Raw genomic sequence first — 23,614 nt, 5'->3', positions numbered from 1 at the left:
TGGTTGGCTGCAAGACCAGCCCAGCACAAGGCAGATATACCTGGTGACATAATCAAGTGTTAAAGTGCTTAACAGCTGAACAGTGTCTTCATTACTGATCCAGCCACTGGTCCATCCATTTGATCCATAAAGAGTCACTCTCATTCCATCTGTCATTAAAACCTTTGAAAAATCTGTCTTAACATAGTCCTTGGCTCAGTCTTAACATTTCAACTTGTGAGTCTTTCACAGTGTGATAATTTTTCAGCCTTCGATACTCTGGCCATGTTTCTGAGCACTGAACACCATGTACTTGCAGACACTCAAGGTAGGTTGCAGTTCTGGAATATGGTTGCACTGTTACCTGGTAGTGTCACATTTAATTATTCTTACATCTGTTAATATGCATCTTTTCTTCTCCACATGTTTCTTGTGACCCTGTTGACTATTTGCAACAGAATATTTAATTGTTCAGTGATCATGCCTCAATAGCTTAGCTATTTCAGGAGTGTTGTATCCCCCAAAAGGCATTTTACAGTTTTTGATTCTTAACACTGTCTTTTCGCTGTATATATATATATATATATAGTATATTTGTTGTGTATGTCATGCCTCTTTGTGGCCATGTTGCTGTGCTGCCTCCTTGGCCAGTTCACTCTTGGAAAACAGATTTTTAATCTCAGTGAGGTTTTACCAGGCACCTAAGTGGCTCTACTCTACTCTTTTCTACTCTCCTATTTTACTCTTCTTCTTTTTTTTTTTAGATATTTAGATATACCTTTGTATACTGGCACCATACTGAATTTTCATGGTTAAATAAAGTAGATTTTCTATCCCTGGTGACCTGGCCAAGGAGGCCACAAAGCATGGGATACGTGCACAGTTTCTAAAATATAAAAAAAAAAAAAACATTTAAAAGCAGTGATATTGACCAAGGGAGTTTTCTTCTTGATCCCTCAAAATTGACTTAAACTCTACCAGAGAGATCAGCTCTGACCATTTCAATTCAGTCACTAAATTATTCCATGTTGGAGCAGTATATTGAAATGTTTTTTTCTAAGTTCTGTTCTCACTCTTCATCTGTACAACAGAGTGAGAGCGAAGGCCATATTGATGTTGGGTTCTACACATGTATGTAGACAAATAAGAAGGAACTATGCCAAGAATAATTTTATATATAAAGATCAACCAATGACAGAACCTGCATACATAAAGGGATGGCCAATTAGTAATAATGCTGATTGTCACTGTGAATGCTTACATCCATAAGCATTCTCAGTGACAATCAGGTTTATATATGGCTTGGAGTTGGACAATATGTACATAAATGATAATGACAGAACACCCAAATGCCTAATTACTGGAAATAGTGCAAATCAGATTTTTACTGGCAGTCTGAACAAAGCTTAGGGCCCCTTTACACATAACATGATTGAGGCAGAATGGCGCACGAAGGAGGAGTCAAATGGCACTCGTGGGAAATTGGAGCCACACTTGAACTCCTCATACAGCAGTCGCCACATTCATTTAGGCACGACACATGCACTCCATATTCACGTGCTGCTTGCGCCGGAAACCCATTCGAGCGGTGGACATGATGAGGTTGCACTGCCATCTGATCATGTTCAGAGCATTTGAACAGCATGTCGTACACAGGTCGGACATATCGTGCCACGGCCGAGCAGCTGCACGAAATCATCGTCCATGCCGAACCATGGCTGAAGGACGCAATCGAGGCAGCCTTCACACCAGCGGCCGAATGTCATCGAATGACCAATGAATGATCATCTGACCCACTCTCAGCCACAGTCGGCTGGAATCCAGGTGCCACCCAGGAACATCCAACGCCATGGGGCACTTAGAAAAGGTGGGGCCATTCGCACTGCCAGCATGACAGTAGAGAGCAGCTGACCACTTTAGACCTGGCTGTGTGAACGGCAACATATTTTCTAAGTGCTCCATGAGTGTGCCATTACCAACTAACACACGTCATGCAAGCCCCCCCCATAACACATGTGGCATGTAAGTGTGTCATTCCTCCCCCCCGCAACATAGATGTCACGATCGAACATTGTCAGGTGCAGCTGAGGTGGCTGTAGTGCAATCGCTGTTCAGCACGGCACACATCTTGATGGCTGTAATGTTCATCTAGAACAGCTGACCACTGTGTACTCGCAACTCAGCTGGAGGATATATGTCATGCCATCATCAACATGAGCCATACCCCACTCAAGGCGCATGTGGGTGGGTTGTCATGCTCTCGTCAGCTCCAGCAGTGTGTTAAATTAAAAACACAGAGAACACAACAATTAAATAAATACATACAACAATAACTACATACATAATTACATAACAAATACGTAAAATAAATAATCACATAACATAGGAACAGAGAGTGATTTTTTTTTCTTTGATCTGCGTTCATTCGGTAAGGTAGACCTATTTGCGCCAGCCGCTGCTGTTGGGATCTGTGTACTCGCAAGTCACAGCCGGAGAACACATACTGTGTTATGAAGGACATCACCTTACAACACTCCACCATGAGGCGTGTGTATGGGCATGCTGTCCTTACATGGAAATACTTAAAAACACATATCGCCTTTGCAACAGCAGGAGCAACTGCGTCAGCATGTACATCAGCAGGATGTCCCATGTGAACAGCTCCATGTGTTCATGTGTACACTCAGCTGGTGATCTGACTGTCACATCACCCACGTCAGCTATGGTCCACATGATGCAGTGTCCTTCGGTGCACCTCTCGCTGGACACGCGCGGCCGGCAGATGTGGACCTAAAAAGAGCACACTGGTTCATTCATGTCATTTCATGACTGTACGTCTCTAACCATGGGTCATATACAGAGGAACAGAAGGATCATACTTGTATTGTCCACTCGATAAGAGGGATTCAATATTAGAAAATGCAGTGGGTTGTTTTTTTTTTTCCCAACATGCAGCGGCGTGATTTGGTGTCACATGTTCCAGGTGCTCGCACCGTGTTCATGCGCGCGCCTTGAGCGTGCACAAAACCGTCGCCATGCATCGTTCACGCCTGTCCAACAGTGTGTCCCCCCAACAGCAGGTGGAATGTTTTGTGGTTCCCTATTTCATTTTTTGTTCATGGGTTTTTGGCCGGTTCCTACTTCTTTCACCCAACCTTCGTGTTATGTGTGAAGGGGTCATATGTGTCAACCTGTTGATGGACTGGCGATCACTCAAGAGTGGATCCATTTCTTGGCCAGTGTGTGCTGGAATGAGACCCTCAGCTGGACAAATGTATAGACTCCAGTGGATGGGTGGATGTTCTCATGGACTTATTCCTTCCATCCAATCAATAATTCAAGGTGTTTTTTGAGCAGTACATAAACAGTAAACATGGTCCTGATCTTATCAGATAACATGACCTCCATCATGAAGGCAAGAAGGTCACTGATTGGTGGTGGAGCCATTAGCGACTGTCAAACTGATTCATCTGCAGGTCAAGTTTAATAGGTAACATGGCTGTGAATATAGTGAGGTAAGAAGATCAACTGCTCCCTGTGGCAGCTAATCAATATAAGAAACTGCTCCTGCATACTGTGGCTTACTAAGCACATTAAAAGCTGAAAAAGTGACAATCAGCAGCATCACATGCATTATAAAACACTTTTGTGGCCTTTTCATTTCTTAGCTTGAAGTAGGATAACTTATGTGTACTTTTCCATAGCAACTTTGATCACACTTCTTAAGGCAATGGACATCTGGACACTGTAAAGAGAAGTTTGTCTTAATTGTTAAAACTAACACCGTGCAAGCTGTGCAGTGTTCTGTCCAGGTTACAGTGGGCACTACGGCAGCTGGTTCAATTTTGTTGTCAAATCTAAGAAGGCAGTTAAGAGAAAAACACCATGAACTTGTATCAGTGGCAGGAGAGAGTACACTCGTTATTATTAATAGTAACAGAGCCATGACAATGAACAGAGAAGAGACTGTGTGAGCCGCCTTTTATTTCAACCGCCCTCCCATTTACCCCACCGCCGCCCGCTTCCCCCCCTCCAACCAAGCATCTTATGAAATATGTACAAGGCAAACAGAGGTGGGCTTGATGCATGGACCTTCCTTCTCTATGACTAACCGCTACACGTCTAGTACCATTAGTTATTTATAAGGCATGCCGTGTAAGTGCCAGAGTGGCCTCGCTCGCTTCCCTCCATGCCATAAGGGCACTTTCATAACACCCTGTTTACATTTCAACCACCAAAAGAGGAGTGATAACAAAAAAAGGATCTCTAGTTAGTTACAGTGTCCAGAGCCGGTGCGAGACACAGACTTGCTGGAGGGTTCTGGTTAATATTTGTAGTGTCTTACAGACTCCACTGGGTGCTATCCAGAGTTATTGGAGGGGATTTGTCGAAGGCTTTTCCAAAGTGTCAAAATTTACTTAAAATTTTTTTTTCCTTTAAAAAAATTACACTGTTAAAGTAAATTATAAATGCACCAAAAAGCGCATGTCAGTGCTGTTATGTTATCTATGTGCATTATGTAATTTGAATATTACTTGTTTTGTACCTATTGCTACTGTTGCTGTCTGAAACCACAATCATCACTAAATTCTTCACAGCAAATCATGTCTTTATTGATATGTACCATTTATAAAGTAAAATACAAAACATTTCATTTTTGGGGGATCACTGGCAACTGTATTTGTATTGTCATACACCTGCCAAATCAAAATTGGCTTTAAATGTATTACTTGAAAATAAAGAACTGTGTAAATAAAGAACTGGCAGCTGCAGGTTTAGTGATTAAAACGGCCACCGTTTTTCTCTTTTCTACAAATATGCAGTAGTGTTCAGAATAATAGTAGTGCTATGTGACTAAAAAGATTAATCCAGGTTTTGAGTATATTTCTTATTGTTACATGGGAAACAAGGTACCAGTAGATTCAGTAGATTCTCACAAATCCAACAAGACCAAGCATTCATGATATGCACACTCTTAAGGCTATGAAATTCGGCTATTAGTAAAAAAAAGTAGAAAAGGGGGTGTTCACAATAATAGTAGCATCTGCTGTTGACACTACAAACTCAAAACTATTATGTTCAAACTGCTTTTTTAGCAATCCTGTGAATCACTAAACTAGTATTTAGTTGTATAACCACAGTTTTTCATGATTTCTTCACATCTGCGAGGCATTAATTTTGCTGGTTTGGAACCAAGATTTTGCTCATTTACTAGTGTGCTTGGGGTCATTGTCTTGTTGAAACACCCATGTCAAGGGCATGTCCTCTTCAGCATAAGGCAACATGACCTCTTCAAGTATTTTGACATATCCAAACTGATCCATGATACCTGGTATGCGATATATAGGCCCAACACCATAGTAGGAGAAACATGCCCATATCATGATGCTTGCACCACCATGCTTCACTGTCTTCACTGTGAACTGTAGCTTGAATTCAGAGTTTGGGGGTCGTCTCACAAACTGTCTGCGGCCCTTGGACCCAAAAAGAACAATTTTACTCTCATCAGTCCACAAAATATTCCTCCATTTCTCTTTAGGCCAGCTGAAGTGTTCTTTGGCAAATTGTAACCTCTTCTGCACGTCTTTTATTTAACAGAGGGACTTTGCGGGGGATTCTTGCAAATAAATTAGCTTTACACAGGCATCTTCTAACTGTCACAGCACTTACAGGTAACTCCAGACTGTGTTTGATCATCCTGGAGCTGATCAATGGGTGAGCCTTTGCCATTCTGGTTATTCTTCTATCCATTTTGATGGTTGTTTTCCGTTTTCTTCCACGTGTCTCTGTTTTTTTTTTGTTTTTTTTGTCCATTTTAAAGCATTGGAGATCATAGATGAACAGCCTATACTTTTTTTTGCATCTGCGTATAAGTTTTCCCCTCTCCAATCAACTTTTTAATCAAACTACGCTGTTCTTCTGAACAATGTTTTGAACGTCCCATTTTCCTCAGGCTTTCAAAGAGATAAGCATGTTCAACAGGTGCTGGCTTTTTCCTTACATAAGGGACACCTGATTCACACCTGTTTGTTCCACAAAATTGACAAACTCACTGACTGAATACCACACTACTATTATTGTGAACACCCCCTTTTCTACTTTTTTACTAATAGCCCAATTTCATAGCCTTAAGAGTGCGCATATCATGAATGCTTGATCTTGTTGGATTTGTGAGAATCTACTGAATCTACTGGTACCTTGTTTCCCATGTAACAATAAAAAATATACTCAAAACCTGTTAGCATACTATAGGAAAATAAAAAGTATAATCATTATGCTATCAAATGAAAACCTAAGAACTTATAGTTACTATATGTTGATATCTTTAAAGGAACACATGAACTAATGAATCATTAAAAATCTACACCATATAAAATAAAAATGTAAATAGCGAAAATAAGCTAGTTATAGTAGAAGAGCTAAATTAGCCATTAATAAGCCAACCGTACCCAGCAAGCTAACACGATAAACAAAAAAGGTAATTAGTGTATAAAGTATAATAGCGTAGTTAAACCTACAGTAACGGTATTAACAAATACATATAAAATAAATGTGGACAAAAGTATGAATTAATGTGGGTTATCAAACACAAAAGAACCAACTATTTTGTAAGCTACGATGAATGTTGCTACAGCCTGCTAGATAAGCTAACGTTAGCTGTTAGGTATAACTAATTGTACCCCACTCCTCCAATATTTACTTAAATATAATCATATTAAAAGGGGGGAACAAAAAAAAGTAAAGCATGTAGAAATGTATATTGAAGACATAAGTACATACAGTAGTGTTCAGAATAATAGTAGTGCTATGTGACTAAACGTTTCTGTGTAGGCTCTCAGTTATCCAGGTGGTTTCCATAGTAGAGAAGCTTGAATCTTCGACTGGACTGGGTTGCTTGACACGAGGACGTTTTGCTTCAAATCGCAGAACTTCTGTCTGACTCTTGTAGAGAAGAAATCTCTCTACAAGAGTCTTCTCTTGTCTTTTCTTCTCTACAAGAGTCAGACAGAAGTCAGACTTCCAGAGCAAGAATTTTAGCTGAGGAAACTTCTGCGATTTGAAGAGAAACGTCTTCGTGTCAAGCAACCCAGTCCAGTCGAAGATTCAAGCTTCTCTACTATGGAAACCACCGGGATAACTGAGAGCCTACACAGAAACATTTAGTCACATAGCACTACTATTATTCTGAACACTACTGTATGTACTTATGTCTTCAATATACATTTCTACATGCTTATATGTAGACAGGTGTGTGCTTTTCCAAATCATGTCCAATCAACTGAATTTACTCCAGGTGGACTCCAATTAAGCTGTAGAAACATCTCAGAGATGATCAGTGGAAACAGGATGCATCTGAGTTCAATTTTGAGCATCATGGCAAAGGCTGTGAATACTTATGTGCATGTGATTTCTTAGTTTTTTATTTTTAATAAATTTGCAAAGATCTCAAAAACATTTTACACATTGTGATTATGGGGTATTGTGTGTAAAGGTTTTATCCATTTTATCCATTTTGGAAACAAAATGTGGGAAAAAGTGAAGCTGTCTTGATTTGCCCCGTATCTGGACTTATGTTATGCTTTGTCTTTTGTCTGTGTCCATGTCCCCCCTCTTTGATCCACTGTCTTTGATTTTCTGTTCATTATTACCTTAGTCACTGGTTGGATTTATGTATTCATTATTCTTTTGCCACTTGTTGACTTCCCTTCAAGTTTCTGCCTCCATCATCATCTGGACTTTTTATGTCAATTTGTGATTTCTCTTGCCGGGTTTTTCCTGCTTGGGCTTTGTCTTTCTCTATCTCTCTTGTCTGTCTCTCTTTGTGCTTGGTGGTGGGCGGTGCACACTGTTTGGGCCACACCCTATTCTGGAGCTTGCCACACACCTGTTTCACCAGGGTGTATATAAGCTTCACTGGTTGTACTAGTTTCTCGTCAGATCATTGTGCTCTATGCCTTCGCTTCCAGCTCTGTTCTTGTGTTTTCCAAGTCCTGCTTGCCACATTGTGTTTTTTGACCACCTGCCTGTTTTTTTGGCCACGCCTTATTGTGTGATGTCCCTAATTTGTTTGCTGTTTTTGGACTGCCTTTTTGTGTGCTGTGCCCTACTTAATCATACAGTAAACGATCTTAAAAATCAGAGCTGCTTTGTTGAGTCCTGCATTTGTGTCTAGACATCTCTGTCCACCCAGCATGATAGCCGCAGCCTTTAATTTTCTTGTTGATCTCTCTTGAGTTCTCACCTTTGTTTTCCTGTATTACTGCACTCTCTTGCTTCCCGTCTTCCCTCATCTTTGATTTGTCTGAATGCGCCCCCTTCCTGAATGTTCTCCACACCTGTGTCTCATTTCCCTAAATCACAACCTTGGTTATTTAAGTCTCGTGTGTTTTTGTCATTCACTGCCAGTTTTTTGACCCTTGAGTCATCTTTCAATCGCTTATTGTCATTAATCAGTTTTTGCCTCTCCATATTTTGACTGTGCTGCATTTTTGACCTTGACCTTGCTTTTGTCTCTGCCCATGCACTGTGCCGATCTGTCATTTTGAACCTCACTTGTCATATGACCTTGCCTTTGTCAGCTGATTGTCTGTACTTCTGCCTTCCTGTGTACTGTACCACTTGTCTGTATTTTTTGGGTAAGGCCTTCTGAAAAGTCCAACACTTGTGCCCGTGAGTCTGCATTTGTGACCACCACCAGTTTGTGCCACCCCACCCTTGCAGCCCTGACAGAAGCGTTGTGAATACTTTCCGGATGCACTGTATATACAAGCTGAATGTGCATTGAGGGAACAAAAATCACTTCTGGCATGATTTCAGCAAGATCAGTGAATACCACAGAGCCAGCTACCATATTGAATTTGTTGCGGATTCTCACAAAAAAAAAACACTATGAGAGTATATGACGGATGTGGGAAGATTCATCCTTAACAAGCAAACAAAGCGCTGTGACAAGCCAAACCCACACTCCACTCTCTTTGGAAAGATTCAGTTTAAATCTCAAATCAAATATGGATTAAGAATGTCAAGCATTTTATATCCCAACTTTATGGATTAGAATCTTAAAACCTGCACTTAACAAGGCACGCCATCTGATATCAGTGTACAAACTGTGGATCTTTTCTTGAGATTTATTGAAAATTGGGTCATTATCTGCAGTAGATCTTCTTTACAAGCACTTTTACACGAGTGTGCTGATGAATCTGATTTAACCAATATTGTTATCTTAAACTATACCAAGGCTGAACCAAAAAAGAAAAAAACAAAGTCATTTGCAGTGTTTTGCGGAAACCCACAACCGTACATGAGTATTTTTCCTGTACACATGGCAGTTTTCAGTCCACTTCTGTCTACAGTACAATGTGAAAACTAAGCATCCTCCCTCCGTTACGGCAATGTAGGTCATATTTTCCTCCCACTCTGCCTCTCCAATGTCTCAGTATGAGTCAAGCCCTGCCCCATCTCTGGATATGCCACCAAACACAGAGCTGTTACCTCCAGGGACCCAAACACATCACACACATTCCGACAGAAGCGGTGCCAGGCAGACCTCAGACGTAACCATGCTGCGCCACAGTCTGGGACCTTCAGTGCCTCTTTATCCCCAAACCACTCTCCAGTGCCACGCCTCATTCATCCAGCCTCAGGCCCAGCCAGCCCCTGTGTAAGATCATGCCCTGTCCTGGCTGCCACAAGTCCAGCCTCCGTCCACTCCGCCCCACTCCAGTACCTAATCTCTCTCTCATCGCTTGTTTCTCAGTGGATGATGGCTTGGGATTGACGGCAGGCTTGCCGCCTCCGTCCTTGCCATCACCATCTGCTTGGTGAGCCCAAGGAAAAGAAATGTATGGCTGTGCCAGTCAGCCAGTTAAGCTTGTAGAGGGCCATTGTGTCCAAAAACGCTGTGCCGTGCCACAGAACCTTAACTCACTGTCACAGCGCCGTCCAAAGTGATTGATCTGGTCCATTTAGTCCAAGCAGCCAAATCTGGAGGAGGCCTTGTCCTCGTGTAGCCTCTCCAGCCTCCTTTAGCTCACACAAGCCCTGACATCACAACTAGCACAACACAAACATTACAGCCCTGCCAGTTGGCCAAGAGGCTTGACATGTTCTGCCTGTTTATCAGTTAACATGCCAAGGCCTAAACTCGAGCATTACCAACAGTTCTTTTGGATGTCTAATTCAGGAATCACTTAAATGAAGTGAATTACATTAAATACTCATATGTGCTCCTGAGTGTGTGTTAGTTAGATTAGTGCAAAGGTTTTCAGCTGATCACCACAGAATTTGGTATAATGATCAATCTTGGAAAGAACAGATGTTAAATTTAGGTATTGACTGGAATCCACATGCAGGCTCCACATCATATTTGAAACGTTGCAAGATGTAGCTTTTTTATCATTTCACTTAAAAATGTTTGAAAGCAGATTTGCATGTACTGTACATCCCTTAGTATGAGTCACAGTGAAGTTTAAGTTGCATCTTCTGTATTTTCAGGTCTTTAATTTCGAATTTCTGTGCAGTGTAATAGAGTACTTTTTATTACTGCCATTTATTCCTTTCATTATTTTGTTTACTGATCTGATTCCTGGAAAAGTCCTATATAAAGTTTTTTAAAATGATAAATGCATGATTTTCTGTTTATAATTTGCAACAGCGTATAAGTTGCAGGACCCCTAAACTAGTAAAACAAAAAAACTGTGACGACTGTGGAAAACACAGTGGTTTAGAAGAATGAGGGGACTATCAAAAGTAGGAACCCCTTGCATTTTTGTGGTGATCACGATTCAAATATGTATTGATGGCTTTTTTGTATACACTGATCTTGGTTGAAAACCTGGAGCAGATTGGATAGACTCTAAATGTTGCTGCTGAGTGTTGTACTGTTATTTCCTAACATGAAGCATATTAGCTCTGTGTTGTTTTCATAGACGCAAAACCACTGAACAGTATATTTTGTAGTACTAGGATGAAGCACTCCACAGCACTAAGCCAGTGATTGTCTCTCTCCCACCCCCACCAAAAAAAATCCCACTACATCTTTCACTGATAATAAACCCTTTAAGACTATGACATTGAAATTGCTGGTGTAAGCTGAAATTAGCTAGCTAGTTAGCAGATGATTGGCATCAGCAAGCAAGCTAACCTTACCTAATGTACATGTTTTTCAATAATGTCACCTTACCTGACCAGTAAGTTGAAAGCTAAGTCAGGGTTGGGTTTGAGCCCCAAACCAAACATTTTAAGTCCAATTCTCAAGGTCACTCATCTGGTCATTTAACCTCGATGGGCGGGTTTTGTCAGTGAACACATCACCCAGCTCAATACAATTGCATGCAATTTGGTCACTTTTCAAAGGGGTCAGACTCGTCAATAAAGTCAATTTAATGTACAATGGTTCATTTCAGGTCAGCTTGGTGTATAAATCACACAGTTGCAGGCAATGAGAGCCATCAGCAAGCAGGCTGTTAGAAGCAAGACAGAGACAAAAGCAAACCAGCTGATTTCAATAGAACAGCATACAGCCTGAACATGTTTTTCACCAAGCAGCCAATCGCGAAAGTATGAATTCTCACCTTCAGATTGGCCACTTCGCCAAAGCAACGTGGCATTGACCTCAAGAATGCACCCATGGCTGCACAGATGAGCTCAAGCTCATTTGCTTCCAACAGAACGTGGGTGCTGCGTGTGAAAATACAACCCATTCTCACAGCAAGTCGTAATTTAGTAGCATGAAATATACATTAATCTATTGGTTCTTGATATTGTGACGAAAAGCGCCTTATTTTCGTCACGGCAGCACAAATTCATTCTAATTCTTTCCATGATGGCTGCACGAAATTAAAAGTGAAGCGGGGGGGGGGGGGGGGGGTCCGGGGTAGTTAAGGTTAGTGTTGGGGTAGGAGTAGGGTTAGTAATAGTGCTCCCGTAATTTCATGATGGGAGAATGAAAAAACAAAACGTGAGACTGGGCTGTAAAATGACAGCTGTGTTGGTTAGAATATTTCAGTGAGCTTTGTGCTGTCTGTAATACTGGATCCAATAATGTAATTCTGGTGTTTATGTAACTGGGATGCTAAAATAAGTAACTATAGCTTGCCACAGTGAAGAAGGGAAAAAAAAAAAAATCCGATAGATGATAGCAATAATAAAAATAACATATGTAGCTCGCTGCATTTCATATATAACCAATAAAGCATGCAAGTCATGCATTGCAAAATAAGACCATGTTTTGCTGCAAGTAAGAGAAAGTAACAGGCTGTTTTTCATAAAACATGCTATGGACTGCACAGTGGTGGTGGATGCTTAGTGGTTAGCCCTGTTTCCTCTAAGCTAGAAGAGCTTGGGCTTGCTTCCGATTGGATCCTTTCTGTGTGGTGTACCCATTTTCTTTCTGTGTTTATGTGGGTTCCCTGTGAGTGTGTCGGCTTCCTTCTACCTGCAGAGTGACTCAGATTAGGCAAATCGCTGACTCTAAATTGAACGTAGTTGTGAGTGAGAGTGTGAAGATGCTTGTCTGTCTATATTTCAGGCCTGCGATGGACTGGCAGCCTGTTCAGGGTATAACCTGCATCTCGCACAATGATTGCTGGCATAGGCTCCACCCCCAATATGACCCTTTACTGCAATAAGCAAGTTTAGAAAATGGATGGCTCAGTTTGAGTCATGGATGTTTTCTGAAAATGGTGTGTTGTCTAACATGATACACTGAAGCAAAAGTCACCTTACTGCATGTGCATAGATCCTGCCTGCAAGTCAGAATCAATAGAAAGTAACCAGGTAGCTTTAATATTGTGATATTTGCATTTGTGTACTGATTGCATGTTTGTTTTAGCAGGAGATTGTATCTGGGTCTTCAACCTTTGAGATCGCCAAATGCCTGGCAAGAGTTTAGTCATGAAGTGGCTCAACACTGATGTTTGGCAATGCCCATAAGCCTCACTGCTAACTAGTGATGTAAGACAATGCCTAGTTGTATTTGATACTAGGTGTCTTTGGGGGATCTGTAGGTACTGTTGGAATGAGTTTGTGTCAAACGAATAGTTACTTTGGAGAACTATGATGGGGAGAATCACTTGCATTTCAAAATGAGCAAATATTTGCACAAAAACAACAAAGTTTATCAGTTTGAACATTAAATATCTTGTCTTTGTGGTGTATTCAGTTGAATATAGGTTGAAGAGGATTTGCAAATCATTGTATTCTGTTTTTATTTACATTTTACACAATGTCCCAACTTCATTGGAATTGGGGTTGTAGCAAGGTGGAGCACCAGCACATGTTCCCAGATCTGACCTGACCTGAGTTAACTGTATGCGAGTATATTTTTAAGCCTGAAAATGTTGTGCTCTTAATACAGGGTGAACACAAAAACACTCCTTGGTTTCAAATATGTATAATATCAAAATTCACATGAATAATTTTACTATTTTGATATCAACAGTTGCAGAAACTCATCAAGTTGTTTTCTCTTTTGCAAATTCTTCTTCTTCAAAATTGTAAAGTTATTCATGTAACTTTTGATATTATAATATTTGAAACCAATGAATGTTTTGTGTTCACTCTGGATATGTGCTCAGACCACATTTATGTGTGAGACAAGAAATCCAGTTTTTGTTAAACTGCTGATAATTCTCGCACTGAGCAATTGTCTTACCTCGCAGTGTGTTTTGCATGGTCTCCTTGTTCCAGTTGTGAGATTCTTTCAGTACACGATAATATCAGTGATAGGAGAGCACTCTGTATTTCTGCGTGTTTTATCATATTAAGATTGCGATATGTAATGTTCAGTAGGTAAAAGGTAATTTGCTCTGTAACACTAATATAGCGCTGAAAGAAAAGCCTTTATCAGCTCTCTAAATCAGTACTGATTCACAAAAGCAGAAAGACATGTCTTAGATTTTTAAAAACATATCCTCTATTATATCCTCAAAGCATTTAAGAGGGACTCAAAGGAAAGTAAAGAGGCCATGGGTACAACGTGCAGTTTCATTTTACATCCCAAATATTATTTCCTGATCAGCATGTTTCCCATTTATTGAATGGCCAGCACTCTGGTTTAACTCATTCTGGGGAAGACGGTTCACTGGTGTTTAGTTGCTATGAACATAACTTTCCTAGGTCAGGGCCACAACGCTTCATCCAGTTGCTATTTGTGCTCTGGGTATATTACATCACTTTGAAATCTGGCTATTCCAAAGCACCAACGTCTCAATGTCCCCTTTTTTAATGAGGCTTGTGTTAGTTTTTGGGATTTACCATATTCCCGGCCGCTAAGGTTTTCCTTAAAATTCCAACCAGATCACACAGGCACATTTTTCTGTTTTCAGATGTCTGACTGCTGAGGAGAAATCGATTCTCGAGACGCTCCATTTCACTGTACAAACAGACAACGATTGTAGATTTAACGTTTTAAGTTCTTTAAGGTTTACTCAATTTGTTGCTATAGATGTGACATTTAGCTGTAACACACATCACTTTAAGGCATTTATTGTGAGCACTGAGGCAGAGACACAGACCTTTTATGTGAGGTTGGGATTCAGGAGACAAATAGACACTATGTAGTCCACATACCCTGAGTGACTTCAAATAAAAAGTCAGTTGTTGGGAAAGTTGCATGTCCTCTCACTTTAATATTTAACCAGAGGAGAACCTTTCTGTTCAAGACTTCTCAGCAACCTTTGGTCGCTCAGTTGTGTCTTTACTCAGTAAGCCGTCCTATCCATCTAGCATCCACTTTCCACTATCTCTTGCTCACTGAAAAATGTTAACCTGCTATTTCTGTGTTACCTTTGCAGCAGAAAACATTTTACACAGGTTTCATACAGTACTGTGCAAAAGTCAGGCATGATTTTTAAAAAGTAAATCATAACGCAATGGTGCTGCAAAATTTGTAATCAAGTGTCTTATGTAACTGTTTTCCTTTAAAAAAAGAATTGTCTTGAAATTTTCTTGAAAAATGTCATGTTGATGAAATCATGAGTTGCTGATTATTATCCCGTTTGTTGTGTTTGTGAAACTATGTATTGGGCTGGAGTCCAGTACACGCAAAATAATTTCATTAATTTCATATGTTCTGTTAATTTTCTTTTCTTAAATTAATGTAGTTTGTAAAATTGACCAAATTCTCGAAATTTGTTTTTAAAATCTTGTCTGTTTATTTGTCTGTTTTTATGAAAATTAACAAATTTGTTTTTATATTAACATGCAAATATTATTGAAGAAAACACCCAACCAAAAATGTACTGATGCAGAAAGACCTTTCTACAATATTGGTACATATATTTATCCAAATCATAAAAGAGCAACTATTTATTTATTTATTGACATGCAGAAATGGTCAATCTGTCTTGGTTTCATAGGTTTTCTGCTTATGGTATCATGTATTTATTTTTCTTGTTGTCATGCTGCATATTGCCTTGTAAAAATGCATTTGAAATTATGAAATATACATATTATACTATGCGTAGAGAAACTTAATGGTCATGGGGTGGCTAGAGGCTATACCAGCAGACATAGGGTATGAGACAGGCTACACCAGGGTGCCAGTCTATCACAGGGCTATTATTATTATTGTTGCACAGGAATGTTTTATGTGCCATTTGTAAATGTAACTCCTTATTGTAGTGCTTGAAAAACATTTCCCAATGTAAACCATTGTCCACATGGTTATATCAGCTATTGATCAATGACAGTTGTTGCAGTGCTACCTGAGGACTTGCACCCTTGCCCTTTGAGCACTGTAATTCTACCAGATTCATTGAATTGTTTAATAATAATATGCACTGCAGAGGGAGAGATATGCAAATCCAATGTTTTTGTTCAGAACATTGTTTTGAAATATTTCAATAATTTCCTCATGCATTTGCTGACAACCTGGAGATCCTCTGCTCATCTTTATTCCTCAAAGACTCAACCTTTCATGGATTCTGATTTTGGACCAAATGTTGTTAAATGACATGTTTGAAATAACCTTTTTTTTATTTGTCTTGTTCCTTACCTCACTATGAACCCTAAATTGTCCAGTTTTGTTTGATTTTTGTATTTTTTTTAATGTGTTGCAGGCATTGGTGTAGGAGGTGTAATTTTGAGCATGACCCAAAAAAGGTAGTGGGTGGTTGTCCTTTTGTAATCTGAGAAACTAACATTTCTCAAGATTCAGTTTCAATTAATTTCATTTGTATAGTGAATAATCACAATAAAGCTGCCTCAAGGTGCTTCACATGAGTAAGGTCTAACCTTACTAAGCACCCTGAGCAAGCACACAGGCGACAGTGGTAAAGAAACACTCCCTCTGGTGATAATGAGGAAAACAACTCAAGCAGGACAGATCCAGAGGGGTGACTCACTGCTTAGACTATTCTAATAGTTACAAGGTTTTTAACAAATTGTACAAAAGTTTCTTTACAAACAGAATAAATAGAAGGGCAATAAAAACAGAGTCCTTAATTAAAAATACAGTAGAGTCCATCTTAGTGTTGGGAAAGTGTAGTGACACGGACCAACAACAGGGGGCGTAAATGAACGGACAATGGATGAGTCAAATATACAACTCTTTACTGTTGTGAAAGGTGCACAACGAAATACAGACAGATTCAGAATTTGGATTACAATCAAATGTACAAAGGTGACGTGTGGGCAGGCTCGAGGATAAGAGACCACCGTACAAAGAGGAGCCGGGCCCCACACAATTTCCACCGCCACCGGATCCGGAACACACCGGAGTCGCCAAGTCCTGAGTCCCCAGGTGGCCACCGTCTCCAGCTGCCGGATCTGGTACTGCTGGCAGGATACAGAAAGACAGTCATGGGTGAATGTGTGAGGACACACCCAGTAAACAGTCAGCAACACAGCAGTCTCTATCCAGGTGGGAATGACACCTCCACCTCCGAAACCAGTTCACAGTTTGTTTGAGTCAGTTTCCTACTTAATGCAGTTCGGAGCGAGAAGTGAAAACCAGACACTCCTCTACCATCTACGAACCCCAGCTGAAAGTAGCGAGCTGATCACCTGCAAACAAATCACTACAAGAGAAGCAAAGGAATGTGTGTCGGCACAACCACGGCTGAGTGTTTACCTATTAGGTAGACGATGTCTCGGCGACGGGGTGGAAATGTCGTCCGGCTTATGTAAGGTAGGTGATTGGTGACAGCTGTCATAGTTGATGAATGACAGCTGTCACTCCCGGCTGTTCCTGTGAGGCGGCAGCGCCCTCTCATGCCCGAAGCCCGCACTTTGGGCAGGGCGCCCTCTGGTGGTGGTGGGCCAGCAGTACCTCCTCTTCAGCGGCCCACACAACACTTAGGTCTCTAAAACATAGGTGTCCATATCCAGCAAGGCTGCAGGGCAGGACCTTCGGTCAATGGTGCAACAGGCATGGCATACCTAGGTCAGTCCAGTGCCCAGGGGAGCAGGGCCAGGATCAGTCATTGGTGTTATCAGTGCCTCAGGCACAAAGAAAAAGAGCAGAATCAGTTGGCCGGAAATAATGGCACCCGAGGCATTAATTCATCAGCAGTAAATCAACAGGGAAGCAAAGAGCTTGCTAAGGTTGTTGCTGGCAGCTAGCCCTGTGCTGCACTAACAGACCCAGAATTTTGATGTAGTGAGACAGAAATTTGTGCTGTTGCTAATAATATGAATTTAAAGGAGAGGAAACATATTTTCATACTATACCTGTATGTTAGTAATAAGAGAGGGAGAAGAGATGTGTCTTAAAGCCCCGTCACACATAGCAAGAATGTGCAGGAACCAGCCTGACACAGCAAGTATTGCCACAATCCGACGCAGTTGGGAGGAAAAGAGGCGTGATCAGCAGTGTCAGAACGCATCCGGATTACCTCGTCCACACCTGCACGATGGCATCCAAAGCACATGTAGACAACAGGTAGATGACACAGTCTGCTGTCAGACGGCCATAAAAGGTGCTGCAGACTTCCCAATGTCCAAACGTCTGGATGGCAAACATGGAAGCGAACTGGGAGGGAGCGCTGTTTTCTGCACGTGCGCGTGAGTGCGCTCCACGCACATGCGTGGGGCTGCAATTATCACTCAGCTGTGTGTCTGTATATGTGTGTGTATGAATAACGCTGCATGACCTATTAAGTGCAGGGGCGTATGTGCACGCGTGCCACTGGACAGCTTCACTGAAAGTTTGATGGCACTGGGCTATGCTGTCCCCTGCATCAGACAGAGCCTTTCCAGGGAGGTTTCTTTTTTGCTCACTTCAGCAGCACAACACAACTCTGGAGACCACGATGGTTGGATTATCACATGGGATTAATTTTTTTATTTTGGGTGAGATGATTTTAACCACAGGCTGCAGTCCTGGCTCCCCATCTGCAGTGTGAAACACTCCTGGACCGCTGTTGGAGGTGAGATTCATGTTGTCATGGCCTGGCACAACAGTTCCATGTCATATCTAACAGCTTGGGACTCCCCCCAAGCTAGCGGTGGCGCGAGTCCTATTGCAACGGCTACCACACTCTCACATTGCCTCAATTTAGAAAACAGACTGTTTCAAGTTTAGTGCACATAAACAATGTCAAATGTATATGTGTTGTCTTAACTGATGTGTGCCATTATTGCGGTAAACAAGTAATAATTGTAAATTAATTGCTGTATCTTGTCTGTGGAAATGTGAGTGTGGACGTAATCTCATTGTTGTTGCACTTGTAATGACAATGACAATAAATCTCATCCATCCATCCATCCATCCATCCAAATCTCATACAGAGTTAAATGTTGATCATATATTACAGTGTGAGATCTGTTCAGCTCTGAGCCTGACGCATGCAATGATGCGTTACTGCACACCACAGAGAGGCGCAGCTGCCCGTGTTATATACAGTTATGATAGAGATATTCACATTATTTATGTTGCCCATGGGAAAGAATGGACAAATATCTATACTGTAATGTCTATTGTGGATATAACAGCCTGTTCAGATTTGCGGCAGCGTGCACACATTACTGCACGGTGCTTTCGGTTTGATAGCCGCTGTTCACATTCACCGTACATGAGAATAATTCATAATTATTATCATGATGAAGCTTGCCACATACATTTCAACAGTTCCTTTGTGCTTTGGAGGGCGGGGGATGGACATTATTATATGGGGCACGTGTAAGTCATACCAGCAGGCTTTGCCATGCCAGCTCCATCTCGAGGTTCCCTCGCATGCACTCAATCATTTCGGATCCTGTTTTTCCGTCATCAGAATATGTAAATTGCAGTCAGATGGTACTCAAATTGCACATGGACCGCCGTCAGATAGGTGCCCATCTCGACAACGCCCGGAGGGTTTTGAACATGTGCATCACACTCGGTGCTGCTGGCCAATTTTGACCAACTGTGTGGACTTCCGCAGATGGCTGTCAGAAAATTTTGAAACTGAAATCCGATACTTTTCGGATGTGCGCCGAATTGTCATTCTGATGCCATTCTGGCTATGTGTGAAAGGTGTATTAGTCTGGGCTTGAATGTCTCTACAGAACCTGACTGTTTTATCTCTGCAAAGAGATCATTCCACAAGGCAGGTGCATGATAAGAGAAGGCTCTGTGGCCTGCTGACTTTTTTTTAATCTTAGGAACACAAAGTAGTCCTGCACCCTGAGAACAAAGAGCATGGGCCAGTACGTAGTGTGTAATTAGATCAATTAGTTTGGGAGGCACTTCCATGAATAATTTTATAAGTTAATAGTAGAACCTTAAAATCATACTTCACAGAGACAGGAAGCCAGTGAAGAGAGGCCAAAATTGGTGTAATATGGTCAAACTTTCTGCTTCTCGTCAAAATTCTGGCAGCAGCATTTTGAACCAATTGGAGAAACTAATGCTGGACTGTGGTAAACCAAAGAATACAACATTGCAGTAGTCCAGTCTCAACAAATGCATTGATCAGAGTCTCTGCATCAACCATAGACAGGATGGGATGAATCTTTGCTGTGTTACGAAGATGGAAGAAAGTTGTTGTTGTCCATTCGGCTGCGCCCGTTTGGTGTTCGGGGTCACCACAGCGGATACATCCAGATCTGCATTGGTAGTTGGCACAAGTTTTACGCCAGATGCCCTTCCTGACGCAACTCCAGTTTTACCTGGAGAAACACACACACAGCAGCTGGTGTTCCAAAGAGGTCTTCCATCCAAGTACTAACGAGGTCCCGCACTCCTTAACTTCTGAGAACTGACGTGATCAGGCTGACACAAAGCAGATCGGCTGTATACGAAGATGGAAGAAAGTAGTCCTTGTGATTTCGCTCATGTGTAGGTCAAAAGACAATGTGGGATCAAAAATCACCCCAAGGTTCCCCACTTTGTCAGACTGATGTATGATGCATGAGTCTAAGTTTAGCTGTAGCTGGTCAAACAGATATCAGTATCTCGTTGGACCAAGGACCATCATTTCAGTGTTCTCCAAATTTAAAAGTAAGAAATTGCTATGAACTGAGAAAAGCAGGGGGCCTAAGATGGATCCCTGTGGAACCCCATATTTTACCGGAACAAGGTTTAAGGTGACATTATTATACAGGACATAGTGAGAGCAACTGGTTAGGCATGATGTCAACCAAACAAGGATATTCTCAACAATCACAAAGTGATTCTCCAACATACGGGGTAGCATATGATGATCCACTGTATTGAACACAGCACTAAGATCTAACAGTAGTAGAACCACGGTGGTATCTGAACCCATATCGAGCAGGAGATCATTTTCCACTTTCGTAAGAGATGTCTCAGTGGAATGATGTGTTCTAAATGGAGACTACAGTGACTCAAAGAGATTCTTTTCAGTAAGGTGGTCCACAATCTGCTGTGAAACTACTTTTTGAAGGATTTTAGAACAAAATGGTAATTTTTCAGGAGACCAGGGTCGTATGATTTCTTAAGTATTGATTTAATCACTGTGGATTTAGAACATTAAGGAACTTATCCTGAGGTAAGTGACAGTTTAATAATTTCCAATATAGTAGGCCCAAGTGTAGGACACAGGTCCTTAAACAGTTTCATTGGTATAGTGTCAAAAAGACATGTTGTGCATTTATCAGAAATTACAAGTTTCATCAGTGCACCCAGTGAGATAATATAAAATTCAGTACATATAGGTGAGGTGTCAGCGATGGCACCCACATCAGTAACAGGTTGCAGTATCCAGGACTACGGCATGCTGGGATATATTAGTCCTAATGTCATCTATTTTCTTTTCAAAGTAATCTCAGGCTCGCACAGCACACACTCTGTCTTTCAGCCACTGGTGTGTACAAATAGTTGTAGCAACAGGTGTATGAGGCAGCTGCGATTTTACACATTTTGCACATGATTCCTGCTTCATGCACACTTTATGCGCAAATCGACCAAATTTGCACTATGTGTGAAGAGGCCCTTAGGCATGCTGAGATATATTTAACCTGAAGTCATCTATTTTCTTCTCGAAGTAATCTAAGAAATCTTGGGCTGTAAATGGAGAGCGACTTACAGGTGGCTGTCCTTGAATAAGTGTTGCCACCGTGTCAAACAAGAACTTTGAATTATACTTTTTTTTGTTGATCAAATCAGAGTAGCAGATCTGATTTGTAGCCAGTAGAGCATGCTTATTGTCTAGAATAGCATTGCACCATGTTGGGAAAGTGTAGGTACACGGACCCACAACAGGGGGCGCAAATGAACGGACAATGGAGGAAGTCAAATACAACACTTTACTGTTGTGAAAGGGCACAACAAACACAACAGATTACAATAATAGACAAAAGGTCAAATCGCAACAGGTGTCGTGTGGGCAGGCTCGAAGATAGGAGACGTCTGTCCAAAGTAGAACCGGAACCACACGATTTCCTCCGCCACCAGACCCCGGGAATACTGGAGCCACCAAGTCCCGAACTCCCAGGTGGCCACTGCCTCCGCGTGTCGGATCTGGTACTGCTGGCGAGGAACAAAAAAACAATTAAAGGTGGGCGCGTATGCACCCAGCAATTCACACGGCAGGAAAACCAACTCCACCTCTTGTTGGAAAAAGAGTCTGTTACACGATACACAAAAAGTCACAAAAGGTTAATGTCGAATAAATCTCACAGCCAGCTGAGAACGTTACCTTCCTGGTAAAGCGATATCTCGGCAAAGAGGTGGAGATGACGTCTTGCTGATATACTGATGCTGATCAGATGAGTGGTGACAGCTGTCATAGGTGATGAGTGTCAGCTGTCACCCCAGCTACTCCTGTTAGGCGGCAGCGCCCTCTGGTGCCTGGAGCCCGCACTCCAGGCAGGGTGCCCTCTGGTGGTGGTGGGCCAGCAGTACCTCCTCTTCAGCGGCCCACACAACAGCACCACGCAAGATGGAATGCTTCTAATTTTGATCTCTGGTATTTTCGCTCTAGACCTGTAGATTTATGCTTGAGGCTATGTAGATGATTACTGAACCAAGGAGAGTATTTTGGGGAGGGGGTTTGGTGTAGGCAAAGCGATCATGTCCAGTGTGCTCGTGAGAGCAGAGTTTAAGCTGTCCACAAGACTATCTACTGAATGATCATGTTCCGAAAGTGATGCTAAGATATAAGGCAATCTAGCGCCACGTTCATTTGTAGTTGAGGTGTTGCGTCTCTCTGATGATGAATAAGCTTCTCATCCCAATGGACAAGGCAGTGAGACTGTTAACTTAATAAGTGAGTGATCTGAAACCACTGACACAAGAGACACAATGCCAATATTTGAGACAGCAATTCCACGAGCAAGGCTAAATCCAGGGTGTTTCCACTAATGTGAGTTGAACCCTGAATGCATTGCTGGAATCCTAATGCATATATAATGTCTATGAATGATTTGCAGAGGGGGTCAGAAGGCTTGTTTACATGGTTGTCTGCACGGGTTGCCCAATTAGAGATGACCTCACCAAATTAATCTAAGAATTCAGAATATGGACCTGGTGGTCTATATACAGTGACAAAACAACATGACCTTGGCTATATGTGGCACCGTGAGCAGAGTAGAGAGTCAAATGTTCAAACGAGTTATATTTTAAACCCCCAGGAGCCAGTAAGCTAAACCACACTCACACTCATCTTCAACCGCTTAGTCCAATGAAGGGTCGCGGGGGACTGGAGCCTATCCCAGCAGTCATTGAGTGCGAGGCGGGGTACACCCAGGACAGGACGCCAGTCTGCCGCAGGGCCACAAACAGACAAACAAGCACATTCACACCCACCCGCACACCTACAGACAATTTAAAGATTCCAATACACCTAACCCACATGTCTTTGGATGTGGGAGGAAACCAGAGCACCCGGAGGAAACCCATGCAAACACATGGAGAACATGCAAACTCCACACAAAAAGGCCACAGGTGGGAATCAAACCCATGACCTTCTCACTGTGAAGCAACAGTGCTAACCAGTAAGCCACCGTGTTGCCCTAAGCTAAACCAATATTTATGAATAAAAGCAACACCTCTGCCTGGCTTTGTATCGCGAGGGACATGACTAAATGTGTATGCAGGCAGGCAGGCTTCCTTTACAAGGAAGAGATGCTTTGTTTTAATTAAACAGTCAGATTCCCCTGGTCCACACCAGTTGTAAGTCAGCTGCTGTAGTTTTTAGCCAGGTTTCACATAAACCGATCATATCTAGGCGGTGTTGAATGAATGAAT

At 41.7% G+C, this 23,614-nt stretch overlaps 1 long non-coding RNA gene across 1 annotated transcript; it reads left to right on the top strand.

Moving 5' to 3' along the window:
* Positions 1 to 442: 442 nt before the first annotated feature.
* Positions 443 to 22,809, top strand: LOC117509766. Its single transcript, XR_004560508.1, has 3 exons — positions 443 to 453; positions 11,880 to 11,886; positions 22,705 to 22,809. It is a non-coding gene; the product is annotated as an uncharacterized LOC117509766 (long non-coding RNA).
* The last annotated feature ends 805 nt before the right edge of the window (positions 22,810 to 23,614 follow it).

This window comes from Thalassophryne amazonica, chromosome 5 (assembly GCF_902500255.1).
Source record: "Thalassophryne amazonica chromosome 5, fThaAma1.1, whole genome shotgun sequence".
NCBI lineage: Eukaryota > Metazoa > Chordata > Actinopteri > Batrachoidiformes > Batrachoididae > Thalassophryne > Thalassophryne amazonica.
This window is presented reverse-complemented; position numbering and strand designations above follow the sequence as displayed.